Consider the following 7939-nt stretch of genomic DNA (forward strand, 5'->3'; position numbering starts at 1 on the left):
AACATCTTGCCTACGCTTGTAGTTAGAGAAGACATGCCATTTCTGGTAGTGGTATAGACACGCCATGCCAGTGTATTCTCTTGATTTCCTGAACAGCATCATCAAGATCGAAGAGGTTGTTATTCTACTGATGGTCGGTATTAGTGGCTCTGTATTATTCAACTTCTTTCATACACCTGTATCACCAAGGCATAAGTGTTCTTGGTCGAGCAAATTCCCGCTGATGAGTGTTTCCATCATAGTTTTCATCCATCTTCCTGCGCATATGTGGCTTGAACCTGCACAATGCCCCCATAGCATGTGTAAGTAGGAATCGATTAAAAAGATCTACTATTATGGAGTGTAGTATTTCGATGAACAACACGACATTCAAATATTTACTAGACACATATCCAATCTTTTGTCAGTGCTGAAATTCTTAGTCCAAGTACAAGGAGGCTGTTTTACAAGATCGCAGAAGATATGAATTGTGTAAACCCACATCAAAGCAACCACGTTATTTCATAAGCAGCAGTACTTTTTCACTGGCCTGCACTATGAGATTCAGATGTCCCATACAAATGTCTGATCGAACCAAACTATCATTCACGAGAAATGATCGTTCAAATCATTAGTTGTGATCCCTGTAGATTTTAATTTTAATGTTTGACTGTCGTGGCCCCTTGTTCAACCTCAACATGAGATCAAATTCATAGCTGCCTAGGCGCCTTGGAATCTGGCCCCTAGAATTTTTTTCCTTTTTTTTGGCAGACTGCGCCAACTTGAAATTGTAGTGGAATATTGGATCCCCAATGAGCATGAGATGGCGTGATGGCTGCCGCTTCAGGGTTCTGCAATTCCTTCTCACCGATGGTACTCGTGCTCCGCCAAAACAGATTCTTCTCTACTATTAAAGATATCGTTATACACTGAGTGCATCGATGATTGTGAAGGTGATACTCGGAATTGCATAAAAGTAGTTTCTAGACTAGTTTGCAGGGAAAACATTTGGAGTTGTGCCACCAGTTTCGCAAGTGTTTATGCTCATGTTTTTTATCGCCAGTTTTGGCGCTTTTCAGACTTATTTTTTTCGACTTCTGCTCAGTAGTTTATGAGCTATTTGAGACCTTAAGACTTTGTTACATTTTTATTTAATAATATGCCTGCATGCATCAATTGATGCAGAGGCCGAGGTCATCCTCCTTTTCAAAAAAAATGCTGCAATTTTGCCGACATGCATACTTCTGTTTTTATTTTTAACCAAGACATGCACATGCCTTGCAGGGAGCATAAAATTGCATCGTATACAAGGAGAACAAATGTACACCAGCTAAAAAAATAGTGAATTAGCACGGGTAGGCGTACCTACATAAGATGCCGACCACAGTAACTCGTCCGAAATGCTTGCCAAAGCATGAAAGAACCGTATTAAGTAGCCCAGGAGCAAGAGTGTAATTTACATAAAATCTTCAGTTATCTTCAACCATGGACAGGGAGGGGAAATAACAAGTACTCTCATCCTTGGAGTGCTCCCCATGCTCCAACTTCAAAAGATTCAATTTTAAATGTTTCAAAAAATTATAGAAAAATATATGAATGTTTACAAGGAATGCGACTACAACTCCTAAAAAATTCAGGTCCAAACTCTAAATGTACATTGAGAAAAAAAAAAGTGAAATCTAGCATGAATAGTGTCATAAAAAGACAAAAGCAACATTTGACACTATTCACATCTGAATTTGTCTTTTTTGTTTCTGAATGTACATTTTGAGTTTGAACCTGAAATTTTTAGGAGGTGTAGTCACATTCCTTATGAACATTCACATTTATTTTCAGAATTTTTGAAACATTTAAAATTCATGTTTTACACTTGGAGTATAGGAAGCACCCCAAGGATGGGAGCACCTGATATTTCCCCTGGACAGGGATTAGCAATTCCACTGACAACATGTGCCGATAATACTTAGAAAATGATGTCACGTTCAATGTCTAGTTAATGAAGAACATCCCAATTAAATAAATGATCCAGGGACAGTGAAAGCATCAGAAATACATAGTATATCATACTGAAGAGAATAATAGACCATTCTACTCGATGGTTACTACGTGGCTTGAACTTTCAGGGTTTTTTTCCCGAGAGTACGCAAATCATACTTTCAGTTATAGAGGGGGTGGGGGGGGGGTGGGTATCAAACAAACAATATTCAGCAAACCAAATTGTTGTAGAGAACCATCATTTCCATTCCTATTTTTTTCGACCATAGTTTTATCAGATACAGCAAAGAATGTATGGAAAAAAGAGATAAACGGAACATGCTTCCGTTGTCATAGCATCTGCCTGCAAAAGAGTGACTAATTTGGTCAACAAACCCAATAATCAAGGTACATAATTCAAAAAACTACCTATTTGTACATTGACAGGTTCATCACTGTAAAACTGGGTGTTATCCATATGGGACTTGGGCAGCTGCACCAAAGCGGGGACACAATTTCCTCCCTACTGGCATCTTCAAGGTTGAGAACACCTATATCCCGGGGATTCGTCTTATACATCCAATTATATTGCTCATCATCTGTGAAATAGACACAATTTGCCTTCAGTTGCGGATATTCTTCAGCACTAAGGCATATAGGCTGGTTACGCCCAAGAAACAACACGTTATGATGCAAGCTATTTATTTCCACGAGCTCTTCTGCTTCCATATCAACTTTGTGTAACCAGACTTTATTAGTTTTAACTATGAGCTCCTCATAACCCGCATCTATGAGTTCAGCCTTCCTGCAAACTTGCAGCAGACCGCCCCATGGACCCTGAAGAAGGTAGAACTGCCCCTTGTACTCAGAACTGTAAATGGCAATCTCATCTGCAATTATATTCCTCGTGACGGTACGACCAGTGAGGTCAAAAGCATCCATTCGCCCGGCTCTTGTGGATGCATACAATAGACCATCCATGTAGATGCATAGATCATAGTCCCAACCCGGCGGCAGCGAGGTCCACTTACAATCTCCTACCCTTGCAAACGAAAGCTGACGTACTGGACCATGGATGAGAACCGCAATATAGCTTCCTGTGGATGGATCCGGAAAGATAAATACCGTGATGTAGACATGGTCACGAAGCTTGTCGGGAGCATGGGGGAACATTTTGGGACCAACCATTTCGGGGTCTAAGTCCGGATCGTAAAGTTGCTGCCGCAATTTATACATAATAATTGTGCCTGCATTGTCAAAGATTGGCTCTACATAACCAATGGTGACCACCGACGGGAGAGCAATCTGCTGGCCGGTGACCGGATTGATAAGGTGTAGCTCAGACTTGTCATCCGCGGTAACTAGCCAACCATGTGATGACCCAATAAGATACCTGTTGCGGATGGGTGGATCCGGGAGAGTTAAATTGTAGACCCTCTTCTCTGCGAGGCTGTAGAGACAAGCTACATTCTCACCAGCAGATTCAGAGGTGTAGAGGAGGCAAGGCGTTTGAGGCCGTTTGTGTACAGCTTAAGCTGGCTGTAGAGGCTGGTATACGCGGAGCGCCAGGAGGAGCTGACAGAGGCCGCAAGCATGAGGTCGGGTATCTCCAGGAGTGAAAATATGTCCATCAATACATCCTGCGGCAGCTCCGGCAAATTTCTCACCACAGTTTCAGTTTCCATGGGTGGTGAGACCTTTCTCAATACATCCTGCAGCAGCTCCGGCAGTTTTCTCAACACAGTTTCAGTTCCCATCGCTGGTGAGACCTTTCTGAATTTCCCCAATGAACCGGGAGAAAGAGCCAGGAGCTTAGGCAAAATTTTCAGGCCAAAATGTGCAAAGCTCGTTATCCTGGCTACGCTACAGACCTCCATTGGAGCAATTGCAAAAGCAGGTCTTGTTGGAGAAGAGTTGCTTCAGCGGCAAACCAATTGGACTTGGCTTGTATCTAATCTGATGAGAAGAAGCACACCGAGGGCTGGCTGCACTTTATATCCAGTCGAGCCGAGGCCTCACCTGTGATCCGATTAGAAGAAGGGAGTCCGGATCCAGCGAGGATTGTTGCCGTAGAAACTCCAAAAGGATCTGGAATTCGAATCCGAGCAATTACCGCAAGGGCTCCCGTCGATTGCTCCACTGCGCCTCGGAAGGATGCCCCCCAACGATGGGAGAGGAGAACCAACTAATTGCCCGCCGCAGTGTAGCCCGACGGCTCGGCCGTCCCAGGATCCACGAGAAGGCAGAAGGTAGCGCCGGCGAGCTTGGGCTTCGTCGGCGGCGGTAAACGGGATGCAGGAGGGGTGGTGAGATTAGCAGTGGAAGGTGGCGGCGAGAAGCTGCTTGGCTCCGCCGTCTTCGTCGCAGGCGGCGGCGTTGTGGGGGCAGGTTGCCTTTGCAGAGGTGAGCGGAGAGGGCGTCAGTTATGCGACCGAGCACTGTGTGCTCCGCGCGAGCGAACGATTCCTTTTTCATATTCTTTTTTGATTTGAAAACTTTCGCGCGAGCGAACGATTCCTTTTTTTTTATTAGAACTTCCGAGCCAGCGACCGATTCATTTCAATCGCGTTGGAGTGCGTCGTTTAGTAATTTTTTTCTGTCTGATAAATTTCAGAAACGCTTCCGCTCAACCGATTGATTATCTCAGTTCGTTCATCGCCTCCGTGATCATTAGATCTGCCTTTCATGCTGCCACGGCTAAAGCAATGTTCTTCTACTTCACGCCCATTCTTAACTCTGCCAAGCCATGACCGTTCACCATCGACCTCATGGCGATGCATGTTGGTCCCTTTGAACTCTCACTTCTAGAAGCTTCTTTTTTCCGAGGATGAGATATGAATGACTACCAAGCAGTTTTCAATGGGTCAAACACCGGGCCTGGATGGTTTCGCCATTGAGTTTATGCAGAGTGCTTGAGAGGTGATCAAGGAGGATATTTGCGGCATGTTCGGCGAGCTACATTTGCTCAATTTTCGAGGCTTTCGCAAGCTTAATGAGGCACCCATTACTCTACTTTCCAAGAAGGCGGACGCTGCATCACTCTTCGACTACCGGCTTGTAACGCCCCGAGACCATTGCGCCAGGTGTCTTCCAGTTAGTCACCATCATTGCCATGTCTTTTGCTTGCGTGTTGCATCTTGCCATGTCATCATGTGCATTGCATCATCATGTTTTCAAAACTTGCATCCGTCCGGGTTCCCCCAGTTTCGTCTGTTATCCGTTCTGAGCCCAGACACACTTGCACGCGCCCGCGGCACCTCCGAAATATTATTTTATAAGTGGCCGGAAAATGTTCTCGAAATGGGTTGAAAGGTGGCATGCGGTATCGTTATGTTGTCAGTAGGCCGCCTGGCAAGTTTCATTGCATTCGAAGTTCGTTTGATAGCCCAACCGTTAAACATACGGCCACAATATAGCCGGTCTAATGTCGGACGTTTTCGGTCTCCGAAAACTGCTGTCGGGCCTCCCCTTCTCTTCTCTCTTCTCGGTCCAATCACACACTTGACCTCGTTCGCTAACCCCTCTTTGCTCAGTGCATCGACCCCTCGCCCGTATCCGAAACTTCCCCGAACCCGAACCGGACTTTCGTTACCGATGGGTCCGGATCGTCCCCAGACATCTATAAAACATCTCTGTTTTCTTAATTGGATTCCCTAAGCTATTTATTTGCGACTGTCCGATTACGATCAAAGGGACCGAGTAGCCCCTAAGCTAACCAACCTACTATAAACAGTCTAACCCTAGATTTTAGGCAGTGTGTCCCATCCATCCCATCGCCACCGCCGCAATCTTCTTCCTCCTCGTTTTCCCAACCTAGCCAACCACCATCCATCTCAGATCCACCCCCTCCAACCGCTGCTTTCGACCACCTCCCGTGATTCCATGCCACCAAAATCCCCAGCAAACCACAGCCGTGCCTCCCGCTCCCCTCCTTGATCCAGCTGCCGTCCAAGCCTTCCCCTTCCTCGAACCGCTGCCTCCTCCCTGTTCGGTCCGGAGGAGAGGAGCTCCTCCATGCCCCACCTCACGACGGCCACCCTAGCAGCAGCAGCCCGAAGCGCCGCCCTCCACCGACACTCCAGCCGGCGCTCGATCCAGTCTGAGATTGAGGCCACAGCCTCGCTGCGCCCGAGCCTCCTAGACTCTTCCCGTGCGAGTCGTCGCCACCAGGCCGTTGCTCCCCTACCTTGCTAGCCTCCCACGCCGTCGGCCACCTCTCCGAGCAGAGTCGTCGGACCAGCAGGTCCCCGTCTCGCGTCCCTTCCTTCCCTCCTGCTCCGTTTGTCTCCCTCTCCCTTATTTTTCTCAGCTCTCTCTCTCTCTCTGTTCGTCGACAGGACCCGCAACACCTTCCATGGCCGCCGCCCAGAGTCGTTGCCGCCGCACCTCTGACCGGATCTGGACGCCTTGTCGTCTTCTGCTCGCTTCCGCCTTCCCTCGTCGCTCCATCGTTCCCCGGCCTCGCAGGAGCCAAGCTGCCGCTGCTGCCAAGGCTCCTATGCGCCATCGCGACCTCCTGCCCATCGCGAGACACGCACGCGCTCACGCTTCACACCCGGTTCCACGCCCTCCGTCCTTCACCGCCGCGCCGGAGATCCCTGACACCGCTGCTCTGCTCTGCTTCTTCTCGAGCAGAGGAGCGCGCCCGCAAACCTCTGCTTCACCTGCTCGATCCGGCCAAGCGAGCACCTCCCCCGCCTTGACCCTGTCGTCGACTGCGCCTCACCCAGCTGACTGGGTCACAGCCTCGTCAAGGCCCATCCGCATTCCACGCCGGCCTGCTGCTTCGTCCTCCACCAAACAGGGCGAGCCCATGGTGAGCATCAGATCCAGTGCCCCCCTGTGCACTGTTGGGCCAGCAGATTCGGCCCGATTCATGTTTTTTCCCACGGAATGATTTTAGCTATTATTCCAGGATTTACCTATTTTGCAGAAAACCCCCTAAGCTTCATGCATTTAATAACTCACAAACCGTGCATCATATGTAAAAACTTTATATATGTAACTTGCTTCGAATTTCATCTAGTTTCATAATCTGCATCTTTCATCCATGCTAAAAATGTTTAAAATGTTGTTTGATTAAATTTGCTCATATGCCATGTTAAAATGATTTATTTCACAACTTAATAACCGTAGCTCCAAATTTAATAAACTTTATATGTAAATGGGGTAGAAAAATGCATAGTTTAACATGGTGTACTTACTTTGCATGTTTAAAAACTCTAAAATTATGTTTAGTGAAGAACAGTAGCTAATGCATAATATGCATATGAGGATTTTCCGGAATTGTTGTTGTTGTTTCTGGCCTCATTTAAACTTGCTTAAATGTGTAGTTTTCATATGCTTAACCTCTTGCCATGTTTAACAACATTTAATATTGTTGGGTACATAACCGAGAGAGAACTAAATAATTGAATGTGGTGTTTCGTCAATATGCAACTCATTGCATATTGAGCTCCACTTAATTTGTAGTATTGTTTGTTGCACTTTTCCATGGCATGACTCTTTAAACCGGACATGCATCATACTTGATTGTGCATCATGCCATGCTTATGCTTGTGTGTTTACCATGTTGCTTGCTTCTTTCCGGTTTGCTTCTCTCGTTAGCTTCGGTTTTGTTCCGGAGATGTGAGCGTTCGTTCGACTACGTCCGTTTGCCTTCTTCTTGGACTCGTTCTTCTTCCTTGCGGGATCTCAAGCAAGATGACCATACCCTCGATATCACTTCTATCTTTGTTTGCTAGTTGTTCGTTCTATTACTATGCTGTGCTACCTACCACTTGTTATATCACGCCTCTCATATCGCCATGTCAAGCCTCTAACCCACCTTTCCTAGCAAACCGTTGTTTGGCTATGTTACGGCTTTTGCTCAGCCCCTCTTATAGCGTTGCTAGTTGTAGGTGCCTTGCAGGTTGTTCCATGTTGGAACATGGATATGTTGGGATATCACAATATCTCTTATTTTAATTAATGCATCTATATACTT

General features: G+C 46.6%; 1 pseudogene; it reads right to left on the reverse strand.

The window, feature by feature from the left end:
• Window positions 1–2237: 2237 nt before the first annotated feature.
• Window positions 2238–4362, reverse strand: LOC119286308 (annotated as a pseudogene).
• Window positions 4363–7939: the final 3577 nt, after the last annotated feature.

The sequence above is a fragment of the Triticum dicoccoides genome, chromosome 4A, assembly GCF_002162155.2.
Source record: "Triticum dicoccoides isolate Atlit2015 ecotype Zavitan chromosome 4A, WEW_v2.0, whole genome shotgun sequence".
In the NCBI taxonomy this organism is placed as follows: domain Eukaryota; kingdom Viridiplantae; phylum Streptophyta; class Magnoliopsida; order Poales; family Poaceae; genus Triticum; species Triticum dicoccoides.